Below are 13,939 nucleotides of genomic sequence, written 5' to 3'. Positions count from 1 at the left end.
GAACATGCTCTTAGAGCACTTCCATGAATCATACTTAGTAACTGGAGACATGAATGGATGAGACAAATCATTAAACCAAAGCTGCACACTGTACTTTTTTGATAGTCTCTGTATAAGTAAGGGAAGATGGCATGCTGCCTTCTCTTGTGGTAGTTATGATAGTTTAAGAGCTTATCTGAGAAGTGCAAACTTACCTCAGCATGTCCTGGGTTTCTAATTTTCCCTAACGTTCTCGAAAAGCTTTGTGTACTCATATCATTCATATGTGCCTAAAATTTTAACTTCACTTTCTTCTCTGTGGGAATCTGCCTTCCACCCTCCTGCGTTATTTTTCCAATGTCTTCTCCAGTCCAGTCTGTAAGATACCAGGCATGAACCTTCAAGGGTAAAGGGTATATTCTCGTCTCAAAAATCCCCACACGCTATGACACGCACTCAAGAGATGACCATGCTCTAAAAGAGGAAAGTACACAGGCTATTAAGCTGCTGAATGATGTCAGTGGAGCTTACTTTTTAAAACACTTTTTAGGGCATTCAAAATAAAGAGCTATTTAGAGAGGTAATCACAGACATGGAATAAAAGCCTATAGAATATTTCTAGGTAAACGCATACATGCATAAACATGTTGCTTGTTTACCCGGAAAGGTCACATCTAACTCATTTGCACTGTATAATGACTATTGAGATATAGATATATCATCCCCCTGCCTCTTCAATTCAGTCCTCAGTTACTCCCATGCAACTTAATTTAACACACTGAGGTTGCATGGACATAAATGACGGCTGTCTTTGTCCTAGTGTCTTTAAAAATTCAGGACTAGATTTAGGATTTCTTTTACTTCTGCCTAAGGATTTCACAGTAAGTATTGATCTGTGAGCTGCTGCACAAGAACCCCACTCAGTGGCCATTCCTCAACTGCTCTTCATCCGTGCTAAAAATACAGTGTCATGCTAACGCAGTGTTAGAAACAGCTACATTAGGGGTTCTCCCCACTAGCCGTTAGGGAATTTTTGGGAAAAAACAAAACAAAACACAACAACCACTTATTCCAGATTGGCATGATTTTCATAAGTGCCGAGCAGTGAGCACAACTTAGACTGACTGCCACAGGAATTGTGGACCCTCAGCTTATTTAATCAAATAAGCTTTATGCTCATTCACTTACAAATAACTTTAGAAGCCCATTAAAAAGACGGTTACTCACCTTTGTAACTGTTGTTCTTCGAGATGTGTTGCTCATATCCATTCCAGGTAGGTACGCGCCGCGCGTGCACGTTTGCCGGAAACTTTTTACCCTAGCAACTCCAGTGGGCGGCAGGTTGCCCCCTAGAGTGGCGCCACTATGGCACTAGATATATACCCCTGCCGGCCTGCCCGCTCCTCAGTTCCTTCTTGCCGGCTACTCCGACAGTGGGGAAGGAGGGCGGGTGTGGAATGGATATGAGCAACACATCTCGAAGAACAACAGTTACAAAGGTGAGTAACCGTCTTTTCTTCTTTGAGTGATTGCTCATATCCATTCCAGGTAGGTGATTCCCAAGCCTTACCTAGGCGGTGGGGTCGGAGTGAGAGGTCGCGGCCTGGAGTACTGCAGAGCCAAAGGCCGCATCATCTCTGGACTGCTGAACCGGGGCGTAATGGGAAGCGAATGTGTGGACCGATGACCAGGTCGCCGCCCTACAAATCTCTAGGATTGGGACGTGGGCAAGGAAAGCCAGCGATGATGCCTGTGCTCTGGTGGAGTGAGCAGTCACACGGCCCATCGGGACATGGGCCAGGTCGTAGCAGGTCCTGATGCAGGAGGTAACCCAGGAAGATATCCTCTGGGAGGAAATCGGCAGCCCCTTGACCCGGTCCGCTACCGCCACGAATAACTGGGGGGACTTGCGGAATGGTTTGGTCCTGTCCACATAAAATGCTAGCGCCCGATGGACATCTAGCGAGTGGAGCTGTTGCTCCCTGCGGGACGAATGGGGCTTTGGGAAAAAGACTGGGAGGAAGATCTCTTGGTTAACGTGGAAAGCTGAGACCACCTTGGGAAGAAAGGCAGGGTGAGGCCTCAGCTGTACCTTGTCTTTATGGAAGACGGTATACGGTGGGTCCACTGTGAGGGCCCTCAGCTCTGACACTCGTCTAGCTGAGGTAATGGACACTAGGAAGGCGGTCTTCCACGAGAGGTAGAGCAGGGAGCAAGTAGCTAATGGCTCGAATGGAGGGCCCATGAGCCGAGTTAGGACCAGGTTGAGGTCCCATGAAGGGGCAGGAGGGCAGATTTGTGGATAGAGCCGCTCCAGTCCCTTCAGGAATCTCACCACCATAGGGTGGGAGAAGACAGAACATCCGTCCACTCCAGGATGAAACGCGGAGATGGCCGCTAGGTGGACCCGGAGGGACGACAACGCCAGACCCTGGGTCTTGAGGGACCAGATGTAGTCTAAAATAGTGGTGACGGGAGTCTCCATAGGGCGAAGACCTTTCTCCAAACACCAGCAGGAGAAACGCTTCCACTTAGCTGAGTAAGTAGCCCTGGTGGAAGGCTTTCTACTGCCCAGGAGAACCTCCCGAACCGGGGCAGAACAGCGTAACTTGGAGCCTGTCAACCACGCAGGAGCCATGTCGTAAGGTGCAGAGACTGAAGGTCCAGGTGACAGAGCCTGCCGTGGTCCTGGGTGATCAGGTCCAGATGTAGGGGCAGGGCAACTGGGTTGGCTACTGAGAGGTCCAGCAACATGGGGTACCAATGCTGTCTGGCCCATGCTGGAGCTATGAGAATCACCCGAGCTCTGTCTCTGCGCACCTTGAGGAGAACCCTGTGTATCAGCGGAACGGGAGGGAATGCGTAAAACAGGTGGGTTGTCCACGGGATCAGGAATGCATCTGCTAGAGACCCTGGCTCCCGACCCTGGAAGGAGCAGAATGCTCGACACTTCCAGTTCTGCCTGGACGCGAAGAGGTCCATCCGGAGACGACCCCACCTCTGGAAGAGTGAGAAGGCGATGTCTGGACGGAGGGACCACTCGTGCGAACGGAAGGATCTGCTCAGCCGATCCGCTAGAGTGTTCCGCACTCCCGGGAGATAGGAGGCGGAAAGGTGAACTGAATGGGCTATGCAAAACTCCCAGAGGCGCATTGCCTCGAGACACAGGGGAGAGGACCTGGTGCCACCCTGCTTCTTGATGTAAAACATGGTCGTCGTGTTGTCGGTGAACACCGCGACACAATGACCTTGAAGGAGATGGACAAACGCTTGACAAGCAAGACGGACCGCTCTCAACTCTCGTATGTTGATATGGAGGTTGATCTCTTGAGGTGTCCACAAGCCCTGAGTTCTCTGGGCGCCGCAGTGTGCCCCCCCAGCCCAGATCTGAGGCGTCCGTAGTCAGGGATGCCGAGGGCTGGGGAGGATGGAACGGGAGCCCCGCACAGACTACGGACTGGTCCAGCCACCACCGAAGGGAGTTCAGTACCCTCTGAGGAACGGTGACGACTGTGTCCAACGAATGTCTGGCCGGCCGGTACTGCGCGATGAGCCAAGATTGAAGAGGCCTCATGCGGAGTCGGGCATATGCCGTCACGAACGTACAGGCTGCCATGTGGCCTAGAAGGGCCAGACATGTTCGTAGAGAGGTCAGCGGGGCCGCCTGCAAGCGCAGAATGATGGCCGACAGCGACTGGAACCTGGGCAAGGGTAGCAAGGCCCTGGCCAGGGTAGAGTCCAGAACGGCCCCGATGAACTCTATCCGCTGCGTGAGGAGCAGAGTAGACTTGTCCACATTGATGACGAGGCCCAAGGCAGCAAAGAGGGTGCTGATCCTGCAGATGTGGTCGCGGACCTGCAGCTCCAATGTGCCTCGGATCAGCCAGTCGTCCAGATAGGGGAAGACGTGAATGCGGCAACGTCGAAGGTGTGCAACGACGACTGCCATGCATTTCGTTAACACCCTCGGGGCCGTAGAGAGGCCAAACGGGAGGACCGCAAATTGATAATGTTGGCGGTCGACCACAAAGCGGAGGAAACGTCTGTGCTGGGGGGCAATGGAGATGTGGAAATAAGCATCTTGCATGTCGAGGGCAGCGTACCAGTCTCCGGGATCCAGGGATGGGATGATGGTTCCAAGGGATATCATTCGGAACTTCAACTTCACCATATACTTGTTGAGTTCCCGCAGGTCGAGGATGGGCCTGAGGCCACCCTTGGACTTGGGGATTAGAAAGTAGCGGGAATAAAACCCCTTGCCCTTCTCGTTTTCCGGAACCGCCTCTATGGCTCCCTTGACGAGGAGCGCGTGCACCTCCTGACGGAGGAATAGCTCGTGAGAGGGGTCCCTGAAGAGGGACGGGGATGGTGGGTGGAGGGGGGGCGCGAAGAAAACTGCAGGCGATAACCGGCCTGCACCGTACACAAGACCCAACGGTCCGATGTTATTCGGGTCCACACCAGGAGGAAAAAAGAAAGACGGTTGGAAAACTGCGGGGAAGGATCCAGAGGGGAAACTGGTACTGCGCCCTCGGGCGCACCTTCAAAATGAAGGTTTAGGTCCTGGAGGGGCCTTGGCGGAGCCTTGGTTCTGCCCCGTTTGGCCACCGGACTGCCTGCTGCAGTTGTTCCTGCCGCGGCGCCTAGAGAGGTCCTGCCGCGGGTGGAACTGAGGGTACGTCCGCCGCTGCTGCTGCTGGTTCTGCTGCCGGAATGGCCTGCGCTGTGTCGCAGGCGTATGCATTCCCAGCGACCGTATTATGACCCCGTTGTCCTTGAGGTCTTTTAGTCTGGGGTCTGTTTTATCGGAAAACAGGCTCTGGCCTTCAAAGGGGAGGTCCTGGATAGTATGTTGGAGCTCCGGTGGAAGGCCAGAGACCTGCAGCCAAGAAATTCGGTGCATCGTGAGCCCCGAGGCCAGGGTCCGAGCGGCCGAGTCGGCAGCATCAAGGGAGGCCTGTAGCGATGTCCTTGCTACTTTCTTGCCCTCATCCAGGATGGTGGAAAACTCCTGGCGGGCATCCTGTGGCAAGAGCTCCGTGAACTTCCCTGCCGCTACCCACAAGTTGAAGGAGTAGCGGCTGAGGAGGGCCTGCTGGTTTGAGACCCTGAGCTGTAGCGCCCCCGCCGAATAGACCTTGCAGCCCAGGAGGTCCATTCGTCTTGCCTCCTTCGACTTGGGTGCTGGGGCCTCTTGACCGTGGCGCTCCCTGTCGTTCACCGACTGGACCACCAATGAGCAGGGTGTCGGGTGAATGTAGAGGTATTTATAGCCCTTCGAGGGGGCCATGTACTTCCGTTCCACCCCTTGAGCGGTCGGAGGGATGGAGGCCGGTGACTGCCAGATGTTAGCGGCGTTGGCCTGGATTGTTTTTATAAAGGGCAGGGCCACTCTGGTGGGCGCATCGGCGGAGAGGATGCTCACCACCGGGTCCTCAATTTCAGACACCTCCTCAGCTTGCAAGTCCAGGTTCTGTGCCACCCGGTGGAGGAGGTCTTGGTGCACCCTAAGATCGAGCGGGGGAGGGCTGGAGGACGAGGTACCCGCCACTGCCTCATCCGGAGAAGACGACGAGGAAACCCCCGGCAACGGAGTGTCCACGGGGGGTTCCATGTGGGGCTGCACCTCCGTCTCTGGAGGGAGCTCTGGGTCCCAGTGACTGGACCTGCCGTCTGCTTCCGGGGAGGGAGGGGGTCTAGATACCGTCGCCTCCGGTGGTCTGCGTTCCCCTGTAGGGCGGGGGGTAATGTGTTGCAGACCTTGGGCTTGGCAATACGCCCATGGGGTCCAAAACCCCCACTGTTGAGGCCCTCGCTCTTGTGGTGGAGAGTCCTGGAACAGGGCTGAGTGTCTGGCCTGGCCCATGGCATAGGCACTGTCAGCCTGGGAAGACACCGATGGCTCCCTATAAGGCCACGGAGGCGCTGAGCCTGATTGGTATGCGTCTCTGTGCGCCGAGTCTGACGCTCCCCTTGGTGCCGAGGGCCGGTGCCACGACCCACATCGGTGCCGGGATCGGGAACGGCGTGATGACCGGTGCCGGGATCCGGATCGGGAGCAATGTCGGTGCCAGGAGTGGGACCGCGACCTTCGATGAGCGCGGTGCCGGGATGGCAGCGGAGACCGGGACCTGCCACCGGCGCGGTGCCGGGAGGTCGACCGGGATCGGGACCTACCACCGGTTCGGTGCCGAGAGGTCGACCGAGGAGCCGAACGCCGAGGTGAACGGCTCCTAGAGTCTCGGTGCCGGCAGTGAGAGGAGCCCGACCGGGACCGTGCAGATGGCGATCGGTGCCGCGAGTATGACCGGTACCGCCTGGGAGAACGGTGCCGGGACTCCGAGCGGCGCCCCGAGCGCGAGCGTTCACGCCTCCGGGGTGATCGGTGCCGGGACTCAGGAGACAGCGCTCGAAGCATCGGTATACCCCTGGAGGTTACCCGTCCCGGGGGTGCCGGTTGAGGCTGCGATGGCTCCGTCATCGCGATCAGGTCCCGTGCCGAGGCAAAGGTCTCCGGCGTAGATGGTACCAGTAGCTCGACCCCTGATCTTAAGAGGGAGCTAGGAGGGGCTGGACTCGACAGACCTTCCGGGCCCGGAGTCGACAGCAGCCCTGCAGGCGGTGCCGCGGCCAGGGTAGGTGCCGGGCGCTCCACTCAGGCCTGCCTCGATGGTGTTGCAGACGCCGAGGGATGTGAGTCTGCTCCTGGTGCCGGAGATGGTCGGTGCCAGGGAGTCTTGCCAGTGCCGGCACGGTCTGGTGCCGGAGTAGAATTGGCCGACTGCGCCGCCGGTGCCGGAGTCAGAGCCGCTTCCATGAGGAGAGCGCGGAGCCTCTGATCTCTCTCCTTCTTCGTGCGAGGCTTAAAGGCCTTGCAAATGCGGCACTTTTCGCTGATGTGCGATTCCCCCAGGCACTTAAGGCACGCGTTGTGGGGATCGCTAGTAGGCATCGGCTTCTTGCATGCCGAGCACTGCTTGAAGCCCGGCGAGCCAGGCATGGGCCCGGTGCCGGGTGCCGGGGAGGGCAACGGCCCACCCGCGAGCGATGTTAAACAACTATATACAAGACTCTAATTAACTACTATACTAACAAACTATCTACGAATTATCTATGAACTATTTACAACTAAGACGACGAACAAGTACAGGAGAGCTAGGGAAGTGGAAGACAGCAAGCCGCACTCCACAGTTCCAGCAACCGACACGGCGGTAAGAAGGAACTGAGGAGCGGGCCGGCTGGCAGGGGTATATATCTAGTGCCATAGTGGCGCCACTCTAGGGGGCGACCTGCCGGCCCACTGGAGTTGTTAGGGTAAAAAGTTTCCGGCAAACGTGCACGCGCGGTGCGTACCTACCTGGAATGGATATAAGCAATCACTCGAAGAAGAACAGCTAGATACATTTCATATGCTCTAGTTCAAACAGGAATCAATTCAGAAAAGATCAATGGCCTGTATTATACAGGAGATCAGACTAAATGGTCCCAATCATCCCTTATAGCTTGGAATCTATGATGCAGGATAGTCATATCTTCTTGATGGACAACACAATTTGAAGACTTAGCTGCATAGATGTGTAACGAGATTTGTTTTCTACTCTATTCTATATAGTTCTTATGCAGCCCTATCACTGTATTATCTGAGCACTTTCTAGCAGTGCATTAAGTAACTTAACAAACATCTTCATCCTCTACTTACGTTCATTAAGTGACCCAGCCCCACTTTCCCTCACTGCTTGCAATGGCGAATCCCACAGGATGATCCTGGCCGCATAAATCTGTATACCCTTCCATTCCCCTCATGTTTACTTGCTTTTCATCTCCCTCAGAAGGGGAAGAGGTCCATGAGCTGGGATCATCAATGTTTAGGGGTTATCCCCTCCCCGCACCTGGGTGTGTCCGTGTGCATGATCAGGGAGAGCTTGTGTGCTGGTCTCTGGGGAAGGGCAGGGCACTTCTTGTAGAAAGTATAATCTCCAGTCTCCAGGGTATTGGGCCCATGGAAGCAGGGGCACTCCACATACACTTCAGGATGGAGGCAGCTGCCCCTACGTGAAGGGTGAACTCAAAGCCAGCATTAGGCATAAGCAGACTAAGCAATTGCTTAGGGCTTCGAGCAACTCAAGGGGGCCCCCTATTTGCTTTTTTTGGTATGGGGGGAAGAGAAATATTCCTGCTTAGGGCCCCCAGTGGGCTAGCATCAGCTCTGGGTGAAGCATCGGGAACAAGTTATATCCCATTCCCTTATCTTCATGGCCACTACCCCATGCTAAACCTGGACTGTACCTGTGTTCCATCCACTTGTCATCTGACTGGTAATAGTTCCTTCTGTTCACTGCATGTCTGTACTTTAATCCATGGTTTTGTTGTCAGAACTGACTTGAAGCTGAAATAACTCAAAATATATGCACTAGGAAGAAAGTCTAGCAATGTAGGCTTGATACATGAAAATTGTGTTAAATCCACCCCCATCTCCCTGAACAAATGCCCAGTAAATTTGCTCGGCCTGGGTATTATGTCTGATTTTGATGGCGGGGGTGGGGGAGGAGAGAGAAACTAACCCATCAAACTATGGGTAGGGTTTGAAGCACCTCTGAAGCCTCTTTGCAGACATGTCAGCCCAGCCTCTCCTGTGTATGGTTTCTTGAACACTAGATCTGCAGAAGTGACAGTTCAGAGACCTAGCCTCTGCCCAGAACCTAACTAGCATATTCAGAGCAGACTCTTCCTGGTACCGTTGCTCTGTGCACACAAAGGGGCAGCAGGGAGGATGTTCTGCAGCACAGACAGCCTTGCAGCTAACAGGTGCTTTTTGCCCAGGAGGGACAGAACTGGAAAGATGACAACTTGACGTCGTACATTTGGGAAAGGAGCATTGCCTGTAGCACCGTAATTCAGTCCCACATGATAATATGCTGCAGCCATGGGCTACTCATACTTGGATGCAGCCGGACATGGAGAGCTATTGAGATTTCCTGCCATGCTGAGCCTTCACCCTGCATGAGAAAGGGTCTTGTGATCAGGAGGAGGAAGATAATGTGTGTGTGTCCCTTTTGCAACATTTGCAGCAGCTACTGTCAGCACCCTTATTATCTCAGGTAGCCACCCCTGCCCTCTTTTATTCCAGCTGTAACCACTCCATTTTAAACACCAGAAGGGAAGATGCTGGCATGCTAAAAAGAACTCTCTTGCTGGCTGTGGCCAAGGACCCACAAGAGAAAAGTAAACTTTGAGTGAAAACAAGCAGTATGTTTCTGGATCATTAAATGCTGCTACATTATCATTCTCTGATCACTGCCATCCTTGCTTTGGCATCTGAGCTGCACAACGATGCCAATTCCTTCCAAATGTATCGAAAACTATTAATGAATCTTTAGAGGCAAAACCGTTCGGCAATTTAGTCAGGCCTAACAGTAAAAGGCCACTTGCTGGGCTTTGGCAAATGCATTGAGGACATTTTGTATTATAAATTGCACTACAGAGAAGAGTTGAGAGCTCTAGGGGATGGCGCATGATACAGAAAAAGAGAGGCAGTTTGGAAAGATCCATTCAGTTTTCCCACAGATCAGTCACATGCCGATCTTAGTAGCCATTCACAGGACTGAAAACTAATTGATCGTTAGGGGTCCAGTCCTTCATTCCATCAGCCAATGGCATGCTGTGCCAGTTTTAGTAAGGCATGCAACAACTCCCTTATAGGCCTTAGGCAGTCCAAAATGGCATCCTCTGTGCATATGTGGTGTGTACAAGGTCACGCTCTGTGGAGGATGCCATCCTTCATGAAGGCCAGACGGAACCATCCTGGGAGCTGGATCCAGTCCACAGCCCTTCAGTTGGACAACATATAACCAGTCAGGAATAGAAAAGCCATGGAGTGCATGCCTTGCATACAGAGATGGCATGCCCCTGCCTTCAGCACCTCACTCTCCTGGCAAAATCTGAGGGAAACTTTTGGGTGTGCACCGAGACAGCCTAAGGCACAGGCCCAACAGGCCCCCAACTCTGGAAGTAATGTGACTGTTGTATTGTCTGCTTTCACTTTAAAAAAGACTGTGTGCTAGGTATGCAAGGTCACTCCAGACTGTTTGAAAATAATTTAAACAGATCTGAGACTATTAATATTTAACATTTATAGCCATGATTAGCTTCAATTGAGTCACCGCTCCATTGTGCTAGGCACTGTACAAGCATGTAATAACTGAACATCTCTGCCCCAAATAGCTTACAAATTTAGCTGATCACATCATCTGACTGGCTGAATATTCTGATACCTCTGCTTTTTTTTTTTAAATGAGGAGATGCCATATTATATATGGGGATCATCCAATTATCTTGCTGCTGCACCACCTCTGCTGTGGTGGGGCTCCTGGGATTTCTAAGATATGTATTAGTTAATTATTACAATTTTAAATGATTTAGCACCATATAAAAGCTTTCTAAGATCTCCTCTGCCTCTGGTATTATATAAACAACTTCATTCACTGTTTGGATGACAACTAGTCACCTGCAATTCGTTGGTATTGGTTGGTCAAACAACTTATTTTTATAATAGCAAACAGGAGCTGGGGAATGTGACTCCTGGGAGAGACCACCCAAGATCATAAAAACCCAGCAGAAAACTCTGCATGTTTACATTTGCAGCATTTCTACCAGCTTTTCTCCTCAGAAGAGCAGGGCAAGGGAAGGCTGGCATGCAAAGGGGGCCCAAAATTCCATTTACCTCAAAGATATGTAAGGAATTAAATATGCAAATCCCAAGCCTTCAAATGTTTTCCTGCCCACCTCCTCCTTGACAGCAGCTGTCCTGCCTTTGGCTAACTACCATCCTCCTGCATTTGCAACCTACCTGATGTGCAAGGGACACAGAAATGACTTGGGGAAGGGAGGGGAGAGAGAAGAGAATATCTGCTGCTCCAAGCAGCAATAAGTAAATTTCCACTTGAAACCCACCATTTAACAAGTCAGCACACTCCATGGCTCCATGCCATCCTATCCTAAACCCTGTGGAATGGCAGTGCCCCAAACATCTCTGTGGATAGGAGGGAATATATACAAGAGTCACTGCTCTCCCCTTTTCTCTGTTTGGGATCTTAGCCTTTCTACCACATTATGCTCCATTTCCCAGTAGATGTAACTCAGGGACAGCAATCCTTCATCAGGCTGGAGTCTCAAGGAGCCTCAGGAGCCAGCCGCTCCCACTGTGACACTGATGAATAGATGTTCAAAGAGCATGATGAGTTCACCTAACATGCTGAACTGTTCTGAAAATCTGGTCCCAGTTTTCGTGGCTAGGTCTCTGTGTGCCACATCTACAGACTATAGCTTCTCCCAGAGGGGAAGGGCCCCATGTCAGTAAGTAACTGGGAGGAACTTTAGGGTGTGTTCTTCCAGCCCGTGGGAGAAAGTGAAGCTATCGTGTACCAGTAGGCACTGGCAGCACCAGGAGAGGTACCTCTGAATTCTCTTCCAGTAATACATTCACGTTGCTCTGTTGTTTACTGAGCTCATGCCTGTACCACCATTTCAGGAACTCCGCCTGCTTGTGCTAACCCACCAATAAGGAGCCCATGTACAATACACACAAATATTTTTAGATTGGAGGCTACTGATTCCCATAGGCAAGTTGTACCATTCTCAGTGGTGATTTCTCTTGTGAATGGCAAGTAAACACAGTGGTTGAAGGGGAGCCTGAGAAAAATAAGCCTTTACAGTGAGAGTATCAGAAGGTGAAGGGGAATTAAATGTACAAGGCATGATTTTCCATCCTTTCTCATCCTGTATGGTGATTTAGATGTGTGCACAGTGGGTATGAAATGCTGCTCACAGTGGGTGTGAGCCAGTGGAGGATTCAGGTTAGGCAGCAGCAGTTTGCATTCCGTGTGCAGAAGTGTAAATAACAGCACACAACAGTGGTGAGAGAATCAGGCCCGCTGCAAAATAAAACCACAAGGTAACTAGTTTCATGCAGCTATGATTCCACCTGGTCTGCAGGAAGAGAACAGCTTGGATCTCAGCATTATTCATTTCCCTGCAGGGCAAGAAATCCCCAGGAGGATTACACGTAACTCCAATTGACTTCAGGAGCCCAGGGGTGTACAAAGGGTATGAACTGTCTTTTTAAACTCTGTAGTCTGGGATAGTGAGAGAGCTACATATTTAAAATTAATTAGTAGGTGCAATATCTATTTTGCAGAATTAATGCCAAGGGAGTACCTAGAGAGAAAACTGCTGTAATGCCTTGTGAAAGAGCAAAGGGAGTGAAAAAGCTGCTTGCAGGAGACTTGAACTTTGGAGCAGATTTGCTAAATGAGCCAACCAGAAATACCTGGACCAGGGAGGGAACTTTGAGCAGCTGGTTCCTTAAGAGAGCCTTGAAGCAGTTCTCGAAGTGGGAGCTGACTCTGGGATGTCTGTAAGGGCTCGTCCAGACTTGGGGGGGGAAATCGATCTTAGATACGCAACTTCAGCTACGTGAATAACGTAGCTGAAGTCGAATATCTAAGATCGGAGTACTCACCCGTCCAGACGGCGCGGGATCGATGTCCGCGGCTCTCCGTGTCGATTTCGGAACTCCGTTTGGGTTGATGGAGTTCCGGAATCGATATAAGCGCGCTCAGGGATCGATATATCGCGTCTAGATTAGACGCGATATATTGATCCCCGAGCAATCGATTTTAACCCGCTGATATGGCGGGGTAGTCTGGACGAGGGCTAAGAGAGTGAGCTCTGAGAAGGCAGAGGCAAGTCAAACCTTAGAATGGGGCACCTCCTAATAGGCTGACCAGATGTCCCGATTTTATTGGGAAAGTCCCAATTTTTGGGTCTTTTTCTTATATAGGCTCCTATTACTGCCCCCCCCCCCAGTCCTGATTTTTCATACTTGCTGTCTGGTCACCCTACCTAAGAACTGATAAAAGGACCCTATGAACACCAGGCTCTGAGGTAAAAGTTGTGCCCTGGGATGGACTCTGGGGACTTCGAGTTTTGTTTTTTGAGTTCATTTGTCTGAATGAAGCCAGGCCCAATAAGGGTGGTGATTGGATGAGCAAATGTGTAGAGTCTGTTTAAAAGAGCAGTACAGATGCACCCCAGACACAAGGGTGCACATAGGAATACCCCACTTGTTTACATGCCTGAAAGACAGGAGGAGTATGTGAAAAAATAATTGAGATTTTCAGACAAAAATGCTGGGAAAGCAATATATAGCAATGCAATGAAACATGATGCTACTTCCAATTAAATGCTGGAGGGAAACCAGTGGTTGGCAACAAGCAATTACTTCTAGACAGAAGTGGATTTTGACATACGCTATTAGAATTTTCAATAGTAGTTAAAAGAAAGTCTGATTGTTCTGCAACAAAACCACAAAAGCCTAAATTACACACCACTGGCAGACTATAAGTCGCGTGCATCTCCACAGAAAAACACTTAATTCCTAATCAATACACTCATTAAAAAATGTACAATTCTGAACAAACAACAAACGGACCTAGCACCTATTAGATCTTGATATATAAGGTGTTTTACACACTGACATAGAAGAATTGTACTGCAGCACTGGTCCTGATTCACCAGCTGTAGCATATGTAATAGGATACAAAATAACACATATCCGCTCTCAGCTGATCTCTTTCACTCTCTCTACACACATACACACACACACAGCGTGATGAGGGAGAAAAGTTTCTATAGACTATAACAGAAAGCAATAACTTTTGTATAGGTTTTTTAACTGATATAATTTTAAAAAGAATTATACTGCTTCTCTAGGGTAGTTCCAGAAACTCTATAGAAAGGGCAGAATATCTCATAAAATTCTGAAAGTTTTGTATTTTTACATAAGCCTATTAAATTTTTTTAGATCTTTAATGGCTTCATTCATCCATAAATTCTATATGAGATTGTCATATGAAGAAGACGGACATATAGAGAGTGACAGACATACAGCCTCTGGATATGT

General features: G+C 50.8%; 1 protein-coding gene across 1 annotated transcript in view; it reads right to left on the bottom strand.

The window, feature by feature from the left end:
- PCLO (piccolo presynaptic cytomatrix protein) overlaps positions 1 to 13,939 on the bottom strand; it is a 544,942-nt gene that overhangs the window by 175,267 nt on the left and 355,736 nt on the right. The window lies entirely within an intron of this gene.

Source organism: Gopherus flavomarginatus, chromosome 1, assembly GCF_025201925.1.
Source record: "Gopherus flavomarginatus isolate rGopFla2 chromosome 1, rGopFla2.mat.asm, whole genome shotgun sequence".
NCBI classification, from domain to species: Eukaryota; Metazoa; Chordata; order Testudines; family Testudinidae; genus Gopherus; species Gopherus flavomarginatus.
Note: the sequence above shows the minus strand (reverse complement) of the source record. Positions and strands in the feature narration are given on the sequence as shown.